The following is a 10,565-nucleotide window of genomic DNA, read 5'->3' on the forward strand; positions in this document are numbered from 1 at the left end:
GCAACATCAGGAAGTTACCCTATATGGTCTGAAAAGGCATAAGTAATCCGCTCCTTGTTTAGCGTATAATCAAGAAATAACCATAAAAAATAGATGACCAGCAGCCTCAGGGCTACTCTGTCTATGGAATAGCCATTCTTTTATTCTTTAACTTTCCTAGTAAACTTGCTTTCACTTTGCTCTATGAACTGTGTACTGAATTCTTTCTTGTGTGGGATCCAAAAATCTTCTCTTGGGGTCTGGATTGGGATCCCTTTCTGTAACACTGGTACAAAACTTGGAAATCACCAGAAAGTACAAAAAAGCAGAAGTAAATAAATGGATCCCTCTGGGCTGCAAGACAGTTTCTATGAACAATTTTATTTCCTTCTAGTCTTTCTTTCAGGCACATTTTCCCATTTGTGGTTGAGAACATGGAACCTGTGACCTCAACTCTGTAACCTGTCTTTTCCCCCTCTACATTTTACCATCTGCATTTTTTCATGTGATCGGAAACTCTTTCTAATCATCATTTTAGTGACTGCACAATGTTCCGTCATATGGATGTGCCATAATTTTTTCCACTCGTCCTTATCCCAGAACATGTGGGTTGTTTCTAGCTTTGTTTGTTATGAGTGATTCTGTCTTGGGCATCTTTGTGCAGAGAGTGCTCATATGTCAGATTAGTTCTCTGAGACAGATTCCTCGCAGTGAAATTGTAGGAGTTAAAATAACTATTTTAAGGGTATTGCTACATATCGCCAAATTACTTTGAAAAAAGCTACGCCAATTTATACTCTCATTAGCAAAGTAGGACAGTACTTGTTCCAGTTTTTTTGTTTGTTTTTTAGAGATGGAGCCTTGCTCCGTCACCCAGGCCTGAGTGTAGTGGTGCAATCATCGCTTGCCACTGGAACTCTTGGGCTCCATTCCTCCTGCCTCAGCTTCCCAAGTAGCTGAGACTACAGGTACAGTTCCAGTTTTGTAGCACAGATGTTCCTTGAGTTGCGATGGGGCTACGCCCCGATAAATCCACAGTAAATCGATAATATTGTTAAGTTAAAAATGCGTTTAATCCACCTAACCTACTGAACATCGGAGCTTAGCTTTGCCTGCCTTAAACATGCTCGGAACACTTACATCAGCCTACGATTGGGTAAAATCATCTAACACACAGCCTATTTTTTAATAGTGTTGAATAGCTCATATACTGCATATGGCTAGCCCGGGAAAAGATCAAAATTCAAATTCAAAGTATGTCAAAATTGTGATGGTTTCACACCATCATAAAGTTGAAAAATTGTAAGTTGAACTATCCTAAGTCAGAGACCATCTGTATTTATTTTGGCAGTATGTATATGCGTGTTGGGTGTCGAGGGGAGAGTTAGCACGCATCTCACGTGTTTATCTGGCTCTAGGAAAGGGAGAAATCGCCCGAGCCCCCACCGCACTGCAGGGGGCTTCCTCCAAGCTGCATAATCAGCTGCCTGCTTCTCCCCAGTCCCCGCCCCCTCTGCATTCCTCCCAATTTGCCTAAACCTGGTGCAAACTGTGTCCCTCTCCTGTGACAGTTCAACCCTTACTCCTTTTGCCGGTCTGCCCCACCCTCCTCGGAGGCTGGGTCTATTGCTCCAGGACACCCACGCACTGTGTTCAAATCCTGCTCCTGCCCCCTGCCCTAACGTCTGCCTGTGTGACCTGGGCAAGTTATTTCATCTCCCTGTGCCTCCGTTTCTTCCTCCGTAAATGGTGATAAAAATTGTGCCTACCTCCTGGGGCTGTTCTAAGAATTAAAGGAATTCAACATATGTGAAGCATGAGCACATGGTAAGCGCTGATTTGTGTTGGAACCATCTGCTTCCATCGCGGGGAGTTTGTAGACTTTATTACAGGTTTGGGCCCCGCGGGGAGCCTGTGGCCCTGTGTATCTTCTACCTCTCTGTGTTCCCAGCAGGGCAACCAGAGTGGGCCCTTCATCCTCCACAAGAGCGACTTCTGCGGTGACACCAACACCTGGAATGCGGATGCAGGCCTGGTATGCGGATGCAGGCCTGGTATGCGGATGCAGCTCCAGCAAGCTCTCCGTACCTCCCGCCCTTTGAGCCCAAAAGTGATTGTTTGTCATCACCCCAGGCAGGTTTTGGAGAAGCTGACAGCAGAGAATGGCTGGCAGGATCATCGGGACAGCTAGATGTTCTCAGGGCTGCTGGGTCCTGACTTTTGCAGGCAGAGAGGAAAGAGTCTTCAAGTCAGAGGCTCCCAGAGGAGTGCTCAGCGGAGGCTCCTGCTGCCTTGCACCGCCCAGGGAAGCAGCCACTGGATGCTTCCTTTTAAGATGCCAACAGCTGTAGTCCTGACCCCTGTGGAGAGGGGTCAGGCCAGCAGGGGATGGACTAGCCAAGCCTACCTAGGGGAGCCAGGTACTCAGGGGATGGGTTACCCAAGGACTAATAACCAACCAAGTCTTTCAGATCATGCATCCGAGGCCAAGCACTCCCTTGTATCTCAGACCTAGAACTGGCCTCCCTGTCTGCCAGCCACTTTCACTGTTTAAGCACGAAGGATTTAGCCCAGGTGGATAGGGGGAGCGGCTCTCAGCCCAGTCTCCAGGACTGGCCCACAGTGGGCCTGCCCTCCTGCCATCACGGGGATGCCAGGGAATCTGAAAGCCTGGATGTTCCTGCTAGAGCCACACCAGCAGCCCTCAGAAGTCTCATTGCTCCCTCTCAACCCTCGGAGCTGTGACCATGTGCACTCAGGCAAGATGTGATGTGGACGGCAAGAGGGAGGCCCCATAGGCTCTGCTTTCACTGGAAGCCTCGTCATAGAGACCCTGGGTTTGGCTGCAGCAAAAGCACTGGCAGGGCCTCTTGCTCTCTTCTGTGTTTTAGATCTCAGCCAGTGCATGTGAGTGGCTGAAGCAGAAATCCTACCTAGAACGGGGCTGTGAGGGAGCCTGGGAAAGGCTGGGCCCACCTCCAGCGTCTGCGTCATGGGGAGCACAGCAGAGGATGTCTTTCTCCACCTGCTTCATCCATCCAAGTGCTACTGTCCAGCCATTGAGGGGCGTCAACTGTCCTCTCTGCCTTAATGACATCTGTCTCCTGTGACAGACAGGATCATTTGCTCCCAGGGGTGGGGTGGAGTCAGGCCCCAGGGAATTCAGACCAAGACCTACTCCCTGCTGCCTCTCCCTTGGTGAAGTTGGGAGAACATCTCTCCCTTTTTCATGTATTTTTCTCACAACCAGTTCCCTTGGACTCTTACCTTCAAGCACCAGTGCTCTTAAAAATATTTCCTGCAAATAGAGACAGTGCTGTCCCCAAGAGGAATTCTGGGGATGAAAAGATTTTCCATCTCATTACAGGTGTAATTGCTCTTTTCTCCCTTTGTTTGCAAGTCATAGAAATGTGCACAGACTGGCTTATGCAAGAAAAGGAATTTACCGGCTCATAGAACTAAAAAGTCTGAGGTGGAATTCAGGTGTGGCTGGATGTAGGTGCTTCAGTGATGTCATCAGCCTCCTCTCTTTTCTCCTTGTCTCTGCTCTGCCTTCCTCCACAGTGCTCAGGAAAAAATATCCCAAAGAGGTGGCAAAAATGGTCATTATCAACTCTTTGTTTTCATTTCACAAGATTGGTCATCCCAGCAGAAAAAATATGTCTGCTTCCCAAGAGTTCTCACCAAACTCCCAGAGTGGATTCTTATTGTCCCAGCTTAGGTCAATATCCCTAAGTCTAACACTGATTGGCTGGGTCTGGATCAGGTGCCTGCCTCTGATAGCACCATGGTGGGCCCCATCTGGCCCCCGGAATGGAGGATAATGGACAGATGTTGTTGCCACACGGCCAGCTGCCATTTTCTCCACTGCAGTTACCCAACCTCTGTCCCACTCACTGGATCCATCCTCAGTGCTCTGCTCCTCCTTAATGCACCTGGGGATGGCACCTGCTTCCCAGGTTATTGTGGGCAGCAGGGCACTGGTGGGGTGGGGTCCCCAGATGGGCATTATGGGCTCGAGCCCTGGAACATGCCTTGCTTTCAGGCCCCTCCTCAGTGTCCCCTCTCCTGGGCTTTGAGATTAGGGGCCTTTCCAGAACAGTGAGGAGTGAAGCAGGATAGCGAGATTCTGGTTGTCACGTGGAAGGCACCCCCCGGTTATCACTGGGGGTGGCGTGGACATACAGAGGCTTCACCTTAAGGCCACCCCACATGTCGTGGTCCTTGCATTCTCCAGCTTATTTCTATCATGTCCTGAAGCACATTCACACCAACACAGGGCCAGAGATACCAAGAACTCCCGCAGCTCCCTGAAGACTCTGCTTACAGGGGTTTTGGAGAAAATATTCCCTACAACCTTCAGCTTTTCCTCTCTGTCCCTCCCACAGTGGTCAGCACTCACTTTCTGAAGCTTGGCCTGACTTCACTCCAGGCTGGAGCCTCTGCGGATGTCTCTGCTGTGTGGCCGCAGGCCTAGCTGCTAGGCCTGTTTTCAAGGCCTCTGGTGACTGAATCTGCACCTCTGTTCTGAATTCACCCCAAGGTGCCAGCCACTAGTGTTTAGGCCAGTTAGGCCCTTCTTGACTCTGAGCCTTCCCCTGGGGGCCCTGGTAGGAGCCCTCTGCCTCCTTTAGACCCCACTCCCATCCACAAGGGTCACCTCCTTCTGTCTTGCAGGACATCTGATTCTACATCACTCTGCAACCACACTTCTCTGGTCTGCCTGTCACTGTCCCTCAGAGATGCTGCCTGTCCCTCTCCCTCAGAGATGAGTTCCCAGTGACTCTTGCAGGATGACAAAGCACCATCAAAACAGTGCCTTAAGACAACAGCAGTCACATTGTTTTCTCTGGTGGGTGGTGCTGGACTGGGCTGGCTCGGCATCTCCGTGTGGTTGTTGCCAGGTGCAGAGGTGGGGCAACTGGGCTGGCTGCATCTCTGCATGGTCTTAGGGCTCCTCTGTGTCTCTGAGCCTGGGCTAGTTTGGCTTCCTCTCAGCATGGTGGCCTCAGGCAGCTGGACTGCCAGTGTGGTGGCTCAGGGCTTCAGGGGCTTGTCCTCCAGGGAGCAGACACCACAGCACCTTTTATGATCCAGCCTTGGAAGTCATGGAGCATCAATTCTGCCATATCTGTTGGTTTAAACAGCTACAAAACCCACCAATCCCAGTCACTCATAAGAAGAGCAGGTGGGACAGGAGATCTTGGCATTGTTGTCTTTGGACAACTCCTTTGTGCAGGTGAGGAGGGAGGAAGACACATCTCTGGATCCCCGGGAGCGGCCAGCACAGTCAGCCCCAGACATGCCCGGGAATTCTCTGCCCCTTCCCCCTGTTGGGGGAATCACAAATTCTGCCTCAGTGAAGAGAGTTTACACCCCTATAGCATCTGAGGGTCAAAGGAACCTGATTTGTCCTCCCTAGCTCCCTCTGGAACCCGTTCTCTGCAGCCCAGGGGAGTGGAGCCTGTGTGGTCTCCTGAGCATCACTGCAGAGTTGATCTTCCTACCTCCAGGGAGATCCTGAGAGAGCTCGAGTGTGCCCAGTGTGGATCTCGGCCCCACTGCTTTGGAGCTGGGAGACCCTGACACACAACTTAACCCGAGTCTCCATTTCTGCACTTGCAAAATGGAGATAATAATCCCCTCTTCTCAGAGCCGCGGCCAGGATCGATGGAGATAATAGATGAGAAAATGCTTGGCTGGGGCAAAAGTGCAGTCTCGGCAGAGTGTTCTCCCCCAGCACCCCTCCCACCTGATGCAGGACTTAATGAGAGCTGGCTGCTCCCTGGGATCTTTAATTAATTGCCCCAGCCCCACAGTCCCAGTGCCAGCAGATTAAATCCAGCCACGGTGGGAAGTAGGCTGAGGACCGCTTTGGATGCAAATGCCTGAAGCGAAGAATTTCTGCCTGTGAAATGGCTGAGTGGGTGATTTTAGAGCAGCTGCGCTTGGGGCTGCCCCCAGGGAAATAACCCTCCCCACCCTCAGCAGAATCAGTGCAGCCAGAGGGTGCCCTTTTCTTACCAACTCATCTCCGGTGCCTGTGGGAACCGAGGCCTGCCAGCCGCAGCCCCAGCCCCAGCCCCAGCCCCAGCGTGCCTTGGCCAGCCCCAGAAACAGGAGGGAGGACGCAGGCAGATCAGTTCCACAGTGACCTAGAGGTAACCATCCAGGTGTCCTCCAGGTTCCCCAGCTGTTTTGTTCCCGAGGTGGTGCTTGGCCTGCCCTCTGCCCTCCAGCTTCTCCTGCATCAGGCCTCAGCCTTTGCTGTCTCCGTGGCTTGGGATACTGTTTCCTGGCTGTCACAGCAGGGCTGTCTCCTCTGCAGCCTTCAGGGCTCCATGTGAGTGTCTGTCCTCGAAGGATACCCTCCTGGGCACCCCCAGGCCGCTCTTTGCCTCACCTGCACAGCTCCTGCAGCAGAGCCTGGAAAGCTCCCCCACCCCCACCCGACTTGTTTTGTCACCTCGCCCGCTGGTTGTCAGCCCCATGGAAACCTGGCGTCGGTGCCTGGGACCAGCTACAGGGGCTCTCAGGAGGGCCTGGCCCAGGTCTGGGACAGGCAGGGAGGAGTAGGAGCAGGCAGAGGGGACACCGAGCTTCACTGCAGGCACAAGGACAGCCAGGACTCCCCTTGGACCCAGGACTGGAGTAGACCAGAACTGTCCTGAGCAGGGGGTTGTCCACGTCTGCATGGTTGAGTCATAGGACATGGGCCCGGGGAGGATGGCAGCAGGGGTGGTGTCTGTTTGCAGCTGGGGGTGATGCTGAGCACATCTGGTTACAGCCCCTAGCAGCTGGGCAGCGCATCCTTCCATGAAGCAGGTTTGAGGCACATCCCTGCATCTCCCACAGAGGTAAGTGCCTTCACCTCTAAGTAGACAAAGCACTTGTAACATAGTGGGCGCTTAGTTACTCTTTGGCTGGCCGTATAGGGTCTAGTCCCTACCAAGCACCCCAATTCTGATAACTTTTGGTTGTCTGTGTCTGAGTCCCTGTTCTGTAGGAAAGGACACCCACACTGTGGAGCCCAGCGTCCTGTGCTGGGAGCTTCCCACAGCCTCTGTTGCTCCTCCTCCCTGCTGGCCAGTGGGTCCTACTGTGTCTATTACGGATGAAGGGGTGAAGGTATGGGCCCCAGGACGTGGCGCCTTAACCCCTGTGTTCACTGCCACGCTGAGCGTGGCTCCCCGGGAGCCTGACCTTGAGGTCTGGCATGGATGAACCCTGGGCTGGCCTTCCTGCCTTTGCCCCTGGCCTGCACCCAGCACGAGCGCCTCTGGGAAACACCCCAACCCCCAGGACAGTCCGAGTTCCTGCCCTCTTCAGCCCGTGCTTGCCTGAAGATGGCTGCGTCTTTCAGCACCTGCATCTTCAGTGACTGCCCAGACTCCCTTCAGCCCCCACTCCCCACCTTCCTGGACCCACAATATGCAGCCACACCCCAGGCAGCCCAGGTCCCAGCAGCGGTGCCACACATTCCCAGAATGCTTACTCTGTGCCAAATTCAGCCTGTGCCTCTCCACAGCCAATCCTGCACTTGCCAGCCCCTGACTCTGTAGCTGCACACAGGGCCTGGGCCCTTGAGACCCCAGACTTGCCACCAGCTCCTCAGAACCCCTGCTCAGGTCACCTGTGTAAGGAGAACACAGTGCCAATGCAGCACAGCATAGTGACACCTGGCCTGCCTGGATTTAGCCCCCACCCTATCTAGCGGTTCTGGAGCTGCCACTGTGACCCATGCAGGGCCGAGCCTCCCAGGTGAGTGCAGAGCCCCTGACCCAGGGATATCACTGCTTTGTGGGACTGTCATAGTGATACAGGAATAGAATTGAGGGGCATAGAGGCAGCTCTGTCAGCACAGACCATCAGTAGCATCCAGCTTGGGGTTGCACAGCATCAGAAAAGCCTTCCTGGAGGAGGTGGAGTCTGAGCTGCTTCTTTAGGGTAAGTCTTTTAACAAGAAGAGGACCAAGAGGGTGGGCTAAGCTGGGAGAACAGAGGGGTGGGAGCCTCTCTGTAGGTGCTGTGTTCAGAACGCCTGGGCTTGGGGTGAGCTGTGGGGGTGGGAAGTCAGGCTGTGGAGATGTGGCTGCTGCTGGGGACCCTGTGCCTGCTGACGGGGTGCCTCTGGTACCTGGAACCAGGTGGAGCAGGTGGGAGTGGTTTGACAGGGATAATGCCCACCTGGTCCCCCCTAAAGCCCTTGGAATCCTCATTCAGGGTCCAAGGACACCCTTCAAGCTGGCCTTGCCCATCCCTCCAGGCTCCCACCAGGGCTCCCCCACATCTGTGTTCCCCAGACACTCTGGCCTTCTCTCAGGCCCTCCCAGCCACTGCTGGGCCTTAGCACTTCTAGAATGTTCTCCTCTACTCCCCTGCACCCCACTACCAAGTCTTTGCCCAGTTAACTGCATCGTATCCTTTGGGTTTGAGCATCATCTGTACTGGCTCAGGAAGCCCTTCCTTGCCCCAGATGGGATGAGCCTGCCCTGTCCCCTCTCCCGAGGGGCTCGCACATCTTGGTGCTCTCACGGTGGTATGCCCTGTGACTCTTAGAGTTCCTGGTGCACTGCAGGGACTCAGGAAATACTTGCCATGTGAGTGGAAGAGTGAATGGATGGATGAGTCACTATTCATATGGTGACCTGAGGGCTAGCTGGATTCCAGGACAGACAGAGAGCCCAGGAGAGTGGGGCCTGGGTCTCCTCGCCTTCATTGTGTCCTTGGCACCTACCAGGCATCTGGAGTCTAGCAGGCACTCAATAAGTATGTGATAATATCGTATTTTTGTGTGTTAAACATTATTTTTTTGTTCATCCTAATTCCTCTTTGACTAGTACTTCTTCACCTATTAAAACTTGACCGTGAGACATCCAGTCGCCTTATGGAGGAAAGTTACTGCAGGTGAACAAGGGTTAGAGTCTCAGTTTTTCCATTTCAGGAGTCAGTGCTTTTAATTTGCAAGAGCCCGGTGTTCCCCTATCAAATGCCCTGAGGGTCTCAAAGCTTCTCAGAGACGTGAAGGAACAGGTGTGGAGCCAGTGACAGCTTCTCCCTCTCAGGAGGAAACAGAGTCTCTGGGGCTGCAGAAGTAGGAGGAGGTGCATTGGTTAGCTTTTACGGCATAGCAAGCCTTCTCAAAACCCAGGGGCGGAAGGTAGCACAACTGACCATAATTTCTCATTGTTCTGTGGGTTGCCAGGGTAGTTCTGGTCTTGGTGGGCTCAGCTGGGGCTGGATCATTGTGGCAGCCTCACTCACATATCTGGGTGGCCACTCAGAGGCCCGGGGGTGAGTGCCAGTCTCCTATCCTCAAGGAACCCAGCCCAGGCTTCTTCCTTGGGCAGTCTCAGAGGGCTGGAAAGCCAGGCCCTTTTCCAGTCTCTTCTTGCATCATTCGCCAGCGTCCCCTTGGCCAGGCCCAGGCTGGGGGGTAGAAGGAAGGAGCCGCTACTCTCCTGATGGGAGAAGCAGAGCACAGGGTCATCTTGCGAGGGGGTGAGCATAGGGGAGTAAAGACATTTGTGACCTTTTTATTTGCAACTCACCACAGGAAGAGGAGAAGGATTTGAGTGAGACAGACCTGTGTCCTGAGAAGGCTCTATGCCCTGCCAGCGTCTTTTGGGTGGAGCTGGGGAGCAGGGATGGTAGAAACTGGGGGAGGAGTTGGGGGATCAGGAGAGATGGCTGTCTTTGTAGCATTTTCTGGAAGACAACATGGCTCAGACAAGGTGAGGTGGATGGGGTACAGAACACCAGGGAATGGACATAGTGGGTATTACTACTCGACCCTGGCGTGGGGTGAACAAGACACAGAACTATCTGGGGACCTAGGCCTAGAGACAAGAGGGCTAGCAGAGAGCCCAGCAGATACCAGGGAGAGCAAACGATGATGCAAAATGGTACACTCCCAGGTCCCCAGGGGCGGGGGAAGCCCAGGTGGGGGAAGTTAAAAACCCATTCGCACTGCAAGTGCCAGCTGGATGGGTGACACTGCTGGGTGCATGACACTGCTGGGGGGTTGAGACTGCTGGGTGGGTGACACTGCCGGGTGGGTGACACTGGTGGGTGGATGACACCGCTGGGTAGATGATACTGCTGAGTGGGTGACACTGGCAGGTGGGTGACACTGGTGGAGGGATGACACTGGCGGGGCTGACACTGGTGGGGGTGACACTGGTGAGGGGGTGACACTTGCAGGGGGATGATACTGGCAGGAGGAGGAAACTGGTGGCGGATGACACTGCTGGGTGGGTGACACTGGCTGGGGGTGACACTAGTGGGTGGGTGACACTGGCAGGAGGATGAAACTGGTGGAATGACACTGTTGGGTGGTGACACTGGTAGGGGATGACACTGGTGGGTGGGTGTCATTGGCAGGGGGATGACACTTGCGGGGGGGATGACACTGCTTGGTGGGTGACACTGGTGAGTGGCTGACACTGGTGGGGGGATGACACTGCCAAGTGAGTGACATTGGCAGGGGATGACACCTCTGGGGGAATGACACTGCTGGGTGGATGACACTGCCAGAAGGATGGATGCCGCTGGGGAATGGACACTGCTGGGTGAGGGACTCTTGA

The sequence above is a fragment of the Macaca fascicularis genome, chromosome 2, assembly GCF_037993035.2.
Source record: "Macaca fascicularis isolate 582-1 chromosome 2, T2T-MFA8v1.1".
Classification (NCBI taxonomy): Eukaryota; Metazoa; Chordata; class Mammalia; order Primates; family Cercopithecidae; genus Macaca; species Macaca fascicularis.